This window comes from Bactrocera dorsalis, chromosome 1 (genome assembly GCF_023373825.1).
Source record: "Bactrocera dorsalis isolate Fly_Bdor chromosome 1, ASM2337382v1, whole genome shotgun sequence".
Lineage (NCBI taxonomy): Eukaryota > Metazoa > Arthropoda > Insecta > Diptera > Tephritidae > Bactrocera > Bactrocera dorsalis.
This window is the reverse complement of record NC_064303.1, coordinates 11855225-11865585: the sequence shown is the minus strand read 5'-3', so window position 1 is coordinate 11865585 and position 10361 is coordinate 11855225.

Below are 10361 nucleotides of genomic sequence, written 5' to 3'. Positions count from 1 at the left end.
AGCTCTCACAATATCGGATCAACTAGATCTGAACTGAGGTCTCTCAAACATAGATCAATGTAGTTTGAGTGGAGCTCAAAAATATATCTCAAATATATGTGGATCAGTTTTATCTGAGCTAAGCTCCAGGAGGTATCTCAAAAATACTTGGTTCGAACTAAACTCCAAGAGGTCTCTGAAGAATGGACCAACTTGGTTTGAATTGAAATCTAAAATTGATACATTTTGGCATGAGCTGACCACCAGGAGGTCTTTCAAAAATGGACTAACTCGGTATGAGCTGATTTTCAAATTAAACCATATCACAAACTTATTAAGACGTCTCGAAGCACTCATTTAAGGAGATCATACAAATGTAAATTCGATCATTTACAGAGCTTCCGGGGAAATAGTGTCTGGAACTTCAATAAGAGTTCTCAAATTAATCGACTGCCTGTCTCAAAGAACAATAAGACAGACTTGCTTATTTAACAAATCTGCAAAATGCTTTTGGAACACATCAAGCCCGGGTATAAACATCTTACAAATCACACAATATGTCACAAGCACATCACCATAAGCTCGTTTATTGCAATCGTGTGCAATCGCTCAGCGAGTCGTTATGTGGGTTTGATGATGAGGTGGGAAAATTATATGTTAACAAAAAAAACAACAACATCGTCATAAAATCTCACGCGCAATTTCATCTTTTGCCACAAAATTGTTTGCTTTGCCCTGATTGCTTCGGGCGCCTGAACAAAGTCTACAAAATACTTGAACTATGAATGAGTATGGATTTCTGAGTACTTATGTACATACACTCGAATACATACTGATGTGTTTTGGGAGTTGCTGAGAAGGCTGTCACGGTCGTAGCTTGATGTTAGCTGTTTGCGGCAGCGACGAAAAAACTTCCCTGATATTTTAGGTTCAACGCAAATTGCCTGAATAATTGATATTTTTATTAGGTACATAGCTCATGTATGCTTTATTGTAGGTGTGGTTTTCTAATGTATCTTATTATTATATGTAACTATAAAGGTATTTTTATATATATAAGACATCTTAATTTAATTTCAGTTTATATAGAATTTATTATTTCTGTCTACTAACCGAAATTAACATAAGTATATTCTTCGAGGAATCTCATGGTTCTAAGTATATATTTCAAGAGGAACTTGAACCACTGGTGAAAATATTCAAAAAGTGAAAGATATAGTGCTCGAAAATCGTCAGGAAAATGTTAGAGAAAGAACACGAGAGCTCGACATTTCTCATGAGTCCGTTTGAATGATTTTGGGGATGAAACAGGTGCTTGCTCGACTCGCCTCTACAAAGCTGAATTTTTGCTTAAAAAGAGTACCGTAAAGAGGTCTCTTTGAACATGCTTGATCGAGCGCATTCTAATCCCACATTCATGGAGAGCATTATAACTGCCGATGAGATATGGGTTTATGAGTTTGACATGCAAAGAAGTCAACAATCATCGTAATGGAACCAGTTTCAATCGATCGAAGAGATAAAGAAGCTAATGGCTATCCCAAAAAGTGTTTCGACTAGAAAAATCGAAGGCACCAAGATTTGGCGCATTGTGAATATCTGGTCAGTTGTTGATTTTTCAGGCCTAAAGTCACTCTGACAGGGTTCAATCAGTTCGTCGACGTTGGACTTTAATCTTTCACGCAGTACGCTCGGTAGAACCTAATATGCAATGTTGAGGAGGCTTATCCTACGGTAATTTGCGCAGCTTCTGAAGAATGCAAGTATCTAGTCTTCTTTATTCACTCCAAATACTTCTCATTCAAGGGTCCCAATAGCCTTTGAAGCATCCAGTCTCTAGAAGGAAAGCAAATTATGCTCTAGGGACAACGATATTTACCGTAAATTCCTGCAAAAACTATTATTATTATTAGCTATGCAATGAAATCGAGCGAAGGAAGTCAATCTGACCTTTAATTTCTTTCAAGTAATGCTTTTAAGTCAATTGAGTCAAGTCAAGTCAAGAAATTGGTTTAGCAACAAATTGTCTACAGAAGTTATATCTGAAACAGTTCTGCGACGGCTTCTTTGTTCTTTGCTCCCTGTTAGTAAACTTTTGGAGATTTTAATGAAAGTTTAGTCCAGTTCTTTCATTTAGATTTGGATCGAAACAGAAAGATAAGTGAATGCTACTTTTTTAGGCATCCGAAGCTTTGTGGAGTACCTATCAGTATTGCTACTTACTCTTGTCTGAAACTTACAATTTTCATTTTTATAATTTGAGGTTAGAATGGCACAATAAAGGGAAAACTGAACTTTATCTATCTAGATTTCAATGAAAAAGCTCATGTAAGCCCTTAGTATCTTGACCTATATCACTACTAGCCAGTACAAACCAGCGAATGCGTCGCAATATCTCAGAGAGCCCTTGCCAGAAGTACCTAAAATCTCACCACCCACCAACCCTACATCACCATATACACCTACACTTTATTACCTGCCTGCTATATTCATCGAACATCTTTCCATTTCTTCTTGCAGTCTTCATCGCCAAACGCTGCTGGCTGTTAGTTATTTGGCGTACTGGCAAAGATGGTGTCCTCGACGGCGACAAAATTGAATTTCCGTGACAGGCACCGATTCCAGCGAACGCTCCTCAACAACCCTCCAATGTCACGCAATCCAAAGTAGAGCACTCAACGCCTACATAGTCGGCTTGCGTGCGTCTTTATGTCGCCACCGATGAAGGCTCTCGTCCCGAGCAGCACAGCAAGTGCGGTACGCGCGGCTGAAGTGTAAACGAACGAACGCGCTTGACATGTTCCTAATTGATTTTTTGGCAATTTAATATTGCAGTAGAAAATCCTTTTATTCCCTCACCTTGCACCCGGACAACCGCCTTAGCTGCCGCATACCAAGTTGCTTGCTGATGTTGATGGCAGGGCTCAGCGCACGGTCAGGTTTATGGGCTCGATGGCAGCGCTGTTGCTTGGCAGAATTCCATTCAAGTAAGTACGCTTCAATTTTTCATGCGTTTCATACACAAACACGCACACTTAGATGACAAGTGGTGGCAAGGAAGCTCGCACATTTGTATTACTTGCGTCGTGCAGGAGAATTTTGATTGACATCGGTTATTCAATATTGCTCAGCTGGCTGTAGAATGTTGATGCTGCGTCAGTGTACCTGCCACCAGCTGCAGCAATGTATTGCCACCGCTTGCTGTGTGTGTGTGTGAGTATGTGCGTCGCCGCAGCAGCAAATGAGAAATGTCGTCAGCATGTAAGTAAATCTTGGCTGCTCCTGCCACCATGTCCTGTTTCCTCCTTTGTGCTAAGAAACCTTATCGTTCTCAATTTACACAGTTCATCTTGTATTCAACGTGTGCCGTTCGGTACTGCGTTGCAGGATCTACTACTCGCCCTGTGCAATACTCAAGTCATACCAAAAAGAACATGTCCTACTCTACGTGAAAAGTGTATGAAGAATTTATAATTTGGGGCGCAAGAAGAAAAGGAACCATTAATTTCTTATTTACAAGCAGGTTCACGTGTTGCGTTTGTCTTTTGGAAGCTCTGAAACTCAATTTTTCCGAGATGAGCTCTGAAATTTAAGTTATGATTTTCTCAAGGTGATCCTAATCTGTGTCGATCGATTTGAAGGTCTTGTTTAGCCGTCTACTAGATGTAGATTCCAAAGTCTTAACTTAAGAAAGCTCTGAAGCTCAGACGAAAATCGTTTTGCTTAATAGTGCTTAGAAGCCAATGGAATTTAAAACCGCCTATGTTCTCACTTATGCCTCTAGCTATCACTTATTCTGTCTGTTCTTTTGGCACTCTCAAACTCAGCTTTTTCGGATTAAGGTCTGAAAAAGTTGATATTATGATAGTATATGTGGTTCTAATCTTTGTCGATCGATTTGAAGACTTTGGTTATCCTTTTACTAGATGTACATTCACAAACCTTAACCTGCAAAAGCTCTGGAGCTCTGCCGAAAGGTAGCACTTAGGAGATTGCGATAATTATATACCCCCTAATTTAATCTTAAAGTGCCTTTAGCTTTCAATACTATCTCCCTTGCGAACTCACAAACTCAACTTTTTCGAGATCTCAAATCTTAAAAGATCTTCACGATCTGAATATCAAGCTGATATTCTCTCTATATATCTTTTATGTGTCAGATAGTCCTATTTATAATTGGAGCGGTGGCGGTTTCCACCATCATTCCTTTGAGCAAGTATGAGCAATAAAGAGTAGCCGAACTGAAAAGAAATCACGTCTTTTTCGCACGACCTAATATCATAAAAACCCCAATAATACAGAAAAGCTCAGTATAACTAGTTAGCCAAGTCATTTTTAAAGCCTACAATCGATTATTGTCACATACTAAATATATCCGAGTTGCCACTGAAAGATCGTCCGATGAAATAGCATCTCTTAGACCATCATCGTTTTTGTAATGTATAACTACTTGAGAGACATCGTGAAGCTCCTACAGGTTGAGAACTGTACAGTGGTTATAAATAAAGTGAGAACTTATGACTTGTACATATGAGCTTGGTATTAGATCTGAGGCAAAAATAGTTTGCATCATTTAGGTCGCGCTTTTTGGGATTGCCACGTCTCTTGAGGTATTGGAAAGTGCTTAATATTGCAAGTAAAAGCTCTCAAGTCAAAGCTCTCTTTTCTAGACGATCCCATTGTTTCACATATCTAGCTTACATACTCCGGCCGCTAGATGACGAGGTATGTCGGAAGAACTCCAAAAATATGACAAATTAACCATTGTGTATTATAGTGGATTGCAACTTTCCTGAACGTGGTAGGCAAGTGGTTGATGGTGATAACGGAATGTCATCTACAAGTTTCCATTAGTTTCATCTCTCGGCCCTAATATCTCTTTAGTGACCTTTGAAAAAAAGGCAAGTTGATAGCAAAATTTAAATTTTAGGTTTTCGGTTGATTGCTACTCACCAATAGGGTGTGGGTTTGACCTCATGATTCATGATTACTACTTATCAAACCAAGGATATGTCGAATTGTTCTTTCAAAACTCAAGATAGTTTTGCATGGTAAGAAAAGCCGACCAAGCTGTAGTAAGTTCCTAGAAAAATGCATCTGTGAATAATTGAAGTAAAGCTCTGTTAGAGGGCTTATTAAAGTAAAATTAGATCTTATTATATTATCAATAGGAATAAAGGGGAAAAGAAAGGTCGAAACTGGTACAGATCTTTACACAGTCACTTCTTCTTTATACACCATTCCATCTGGACTTCCCAACGGAGTTATGCATCTGCTTCCTCCGGTGGCTACTGCGTTGAATACCCTCAGAGCTGGAGTGTTTTCATCTATTCCTATGCCTGTTGGCAAGAGTTATTCCGTCTTAGTGTTAAAGCTGGTTCCAAGAAACACGAAATTATCTACAACTTCGAAGTTATGACTGTCAACAGTGACGTGAGAGCCTACGCGATAGTGCGACGACTGCTTGTTCGATGATAAGAGATATTTTATCTTGCCCTCGTTCACAACCAGACGTATTTGCTTCGCTTCTTTATGCATTCAGAATAGGATATCAATATAATCGGCTTACGCCAGCAGTTGTAGACTCTTTTAGAAGATTGTCCCTTCTCTATTCAGATCTGTAGCTGAAATTATTTTCTCTAGTATTGAATTGAAGTAGTCACAGTCACCACAGCGGTTTAAAAGAGATGACGAAAACCTACAAAAACAATTACTACAGTTCATCAGCGAATTTAGACCTTTTCGAACGAATCCAGCAGGAATCACGCACAAAGCCGGGGTCTAGGTTCTTAGAAATTTGAGAGTTGATGGAGTATACACTTCATTCAATTTCACTGGATATAAGTCAAAGGTCTTAGATTTTGACATTTGGAATCCAAACTAAAATTATGAGGTCTGAGTTGATAAATATAAGAAGCTCGCGGCAATGATCATATCTAGCTTTATTTTTGTAATGAGCTCTCCGGCAAGCATAATTTTAGATTATCGGACCACTGTAGCATTTTCAAGCAGATTGGCTGACATTCAGGTAGCATTTGATGTATTGTTCCTCAAGCAGCATCTTTCAGTGAGGTGTCGATTCACTCTGACAATAAGCGATAATGCCAACTTTGAGCTCACTCATTGTGCGTTTAAAATTAAACTAGAACTGTTTTCTTACTATCGGGAGGATCCAACTACTTCGTTATCAGACTCTTTCAGATACCTGGTCATAATATAATCAGAGGAGACTGCAAAGTCAAAGATCTCGCAAAATAGAGCACTTTCTTTTACATAGGATTGGGAACGAGTTCGATACCCGTTGTTTTCTTGCGTTGCGCTGGTTTTCAGGACTTTGCGTGAGCCTAACAACTATGGGACAAATGCTTCTGGCCTATAGCAGAACACAAAAGATCCACAGGGCTAAGTTCCATCTTGACGCAATCGTACTTAGTTGTTCTTAATGTACGCCTGTTACTTTCAGTGAGGTTGAATATCTTGTCGGACAGTAATTGCCAAAGTTGTAAAAAGAGCGGTAAGGTGTAAACAGACCGGCACTTTCTCCATGATTGTTCAGTTTTGCAAGACTGAGATTGAGACATCTCAATAGTTAGTTAGTTCGGCAAACTTGATGAAATAGCTTCCATTTATGTCAGCGGCCTCAACAAATTTTTACCAGGCTCAAAGAGCTTGGTCGATTTCAGGGACTTTTCGATCAGACCTTAAGAGTAATTAGGTATCGCAATGGATTTCATCTGGGCTCGGCTTTGGATCGATCCCATAATCTAACTTTGAAGGTTTTAACCAAACATACATAGGTATCATAATGAACCAGTGATCTCAATTATCTAAGTGGCAGCCGTTTTGGATCGATCTTATAACCTAACTTTGAAGATCTAAATGTTCTTTCGTATTATATTACAGATCGCCGGGTATGTTAGTAAGAATATTTTATGCTTGGTGTTGTGCCACACTTGGCTCAAGTAGCAAGAAACAGGGTCTCTTAAAGGCATGCTTGCAAAAGCAGTCAATATTACCTTATATTTTACACAGTATTGAAATATACCGTTAACTACAACGCTACCCACATACACATCCATGTATCAGCAATTTTGCTCAGGTGTAAATCTACGTGCCACACGTGCAACACATATTAAGCACACGGTTATTAAATACACGTGTGCGCTTCAGTATGTGCCACAGCCAATCAAAGGCACTGCAACTCAAGGCAAGTGGATGACATTGTTGTTGTTTCAACAGTCGATAGATGGAGAGTCGTGTGACGATAAGGACGATGGGGACGTTGAGGACGAGGACGACTGTCATACTGTAGTTATGGCTGGTTGGTTGCCCGACAGACTAACCGCCTCCCAGTGGACTGCCGCTTTAGCGGTGGCGAGTGGGAGAGTGGCAAATCGCAGCAGTGCCACAGTGTTTCACTCGCCAACAGTCGACAGTTGGCGCTTTGTGTGCGCATTATGTTGCACTTATGAGACCTTTCGATGCTGCCACTCCAGCGCCAGCGCAAACACAAGTAAGTTTGTTGGCATGTGTGCTTTCGCTACGCTTTTGCGCTGCTTTTGGCTTTGTTAATGTGTGTGTGTGTGTGTGTGCGTGTTCGATTCCCTGCTGCTGTTGTGTGGCATGTTTGCTTTTGAAGGAGCGCAAATTAGTTTTTTCTCCCGCTATGCTTTTATATCGACCATCAAAAACCTGTCGCAGCACCGCAACGACGGTGGCATGAGCGAGCGCCTCACATAAAACACCGACATGTGGCATGCCACCTTCACCTTAAACGTGCCACCAACGAAATTCGCAATGCCAACACATGTGTGCAAACACTGCGGCGCCGCTCATTGCGGTGCGCTGTGGTGGGGCAAGCTTGCGTTCCGCTTTTAACCTCAACAAAATGGCGAAATTGAGTTATGTAATTGACAAAAGGCGACCATTTTAAAGGCCGAAAGCCGAAATCATTCAAAAGGCTCACCTCACTTTCCGGCGGGCTCCGCCTGCCTCCAATCTACGCTGCTTTGCCACGCTTAGCGCCCAATTAGTGTGGCAAGTGACCAGCGCGCTGCCGTATGTGGCAAGTGATGACCCCCGCCACAATCACTTTGCAACAGATATGTGGCACATACTTGTATGTGTATGTGCGTGTGTTTGCTTGGCGCGCTTAGTTTTGACTAACGACTTGATTGAGTTTGCTTTTGTATTTGTATTCGAATTTGAATAGCGTTCAAGCGTTTCGTGCCGGTCGGCGTTGTGTTGAAAGGATTTGCTAGTTTTCTCTTTTTTTTGCAGTTTTTCGACAATTTTTATTGAATCGCTCGGGTTTTTGTTACAACACAACTCACTAGCTTGTGTAGGTGTGTTCGTTTCGTTGCCTTTAGGTGAGTAGGCGCCCGCGTCGATTGCAGGTTGCAAGTTGTTGAAGCATAAAGTGAGCAACGTGCGCCAAGGCTTTTGTGTGACTCGAAAATGTATTTGTGGAGTTCTCGTTGGTTTGAGGTGGGTTTGGGTTGGAGTGTGGTATGTAGAAATACGGTATGTTGGGCGCCTCTAAGGATGGATTTTTCAATTAACAAAGTAAAGTCGTGCGCTCGCAGAGATAGATCGACACATGTGAATGATTGTAAAAGCCCCACTTCCTCACTTCTTTTTACCCTCTCCGTCCTCTACTTTTTACCCTCTCTCCCTTCCTTCCTCTCTCTCTCTAACCCCACTCTGTGTTGATTTTTTGGCCAAACTCCGTATTTTGTTTACCGCTACAAAGCAAACAGTTCCACACTATGGTAGTTACTCCAATTCATTGGCCACTTAGCGAAGATAGTGAAAGAATGACAGAAAAGAATGGCGCAGCTATCGTTAAACTACATATTTGCTATATACTTTTTTCGCATGCTCCTCTCTATTCACTAATTTAATTGCTCAACAATTCAATGCGCACAATTCGTTGGAGTATGTGAGGTTGCAACCTCGAAAATTGGCCGTTGAAAGGGTTGCCGAAATTGGCTGGCGGCACCGATTGAGTTTAAAAGCAATGAATAACTTTAAATTGAATTTAAATACGATTTTTACTTCTTATATTCTTATTGCAAAATACAATATAAGTTGATGGACTGAAGTGCTCTAGACGAGTGTTTCTGTTGTCCAGCCAATTAGTTGTTTAAAGGCCTGCTTTTGTATTACTACAGGACACAATTCTGAATCAGACTCGTTTAGCTGATCTTTGAGAGTTTGAAAAGCTCCTACACTTCTATCTGTTGTCCGGTAAAACAGGAAGCCGAAATGCCCGAGACTGACTGAGATATGAGAGAGCCATTCCTTTAACTTGCCTGAGTCTACAGCTTCGACTTTTCCCTAGAAGCTCTAGCATTACCCTTTTCTCAAGTCGGTATTATTGGTATCAATATCGGTTACCGTTATGACAAATTATTCCAGCTGAGTTCAAACGGTTGTTCAAGATATGACCAAGTGCTACCTGTCTGACCAAAGAGAATGTTACTTTAGACTATATTCTACCGAGAGCTATCATAAGTAGTACTAGCATCTCCAGACTGGATCAGGAAGCGAAACAAATGGGTCTGGTAGTGAACGAGGACAAGAGGAAATATCTGATATAACAAGCAAACAGTCGACGCATTCGCGAATTGGCTTCCACGTCGCTGTAGATATTCGAAGTCGTAGATAATTTCATCTATCTTGGGACCAGTATTAACACCAACAACATTGACAGCCTCGAAATCCAATGCAAAATAACTCTTTTCAATCGGTGCTTCTTCGAACTGAATAGGCAATTGAAATGGAAAGTCTTCTCTCGACGAACAAGGACCAAACTTTGTAAGTCACTCATCATCTATGTCCTGCAATATAGTTTAGAGGCATGAACGATGACATCTTCTGATGAGTCAATGTTACGATATTTCGAGAGAAAGGTTCTGGGGAAGATTCCAAGAACTGACTTAGCGAAAACAGCTACAAAAATAGTAGCTGATAGAAGGATTATTCCATTCAAGAAAGACTGCTGAATCGATCAGCAATACAGGTCCCCTATTCAATATTCAATAGAAATACTGCGAAAGACTACTCCTTTTAAGAAACACTGTTGAACCGAGAAAATATTCAGATCCTCCATTCCCCAGTTTAGAGAGAAGACTACTGAATCGGTCACAAATCAAGGCTCCCTTACAATAGTATAAAAGGAGTCCGCCGAAGACTACTCTTTTTAAGAAATACAGCTGCACTGGTCAAAAATTCAGGTTCTTAATTTTATAGATAAATGAAAGAATCGGTCTGAAACTCTGGTCCTCCATTCCATAGTTGAAAGAAAGTCTGCTGGATTGCCTACTCAATATTCAATAATAAATACCGCCAAAGACTACTCGTTTTAAGTAATATTCCAG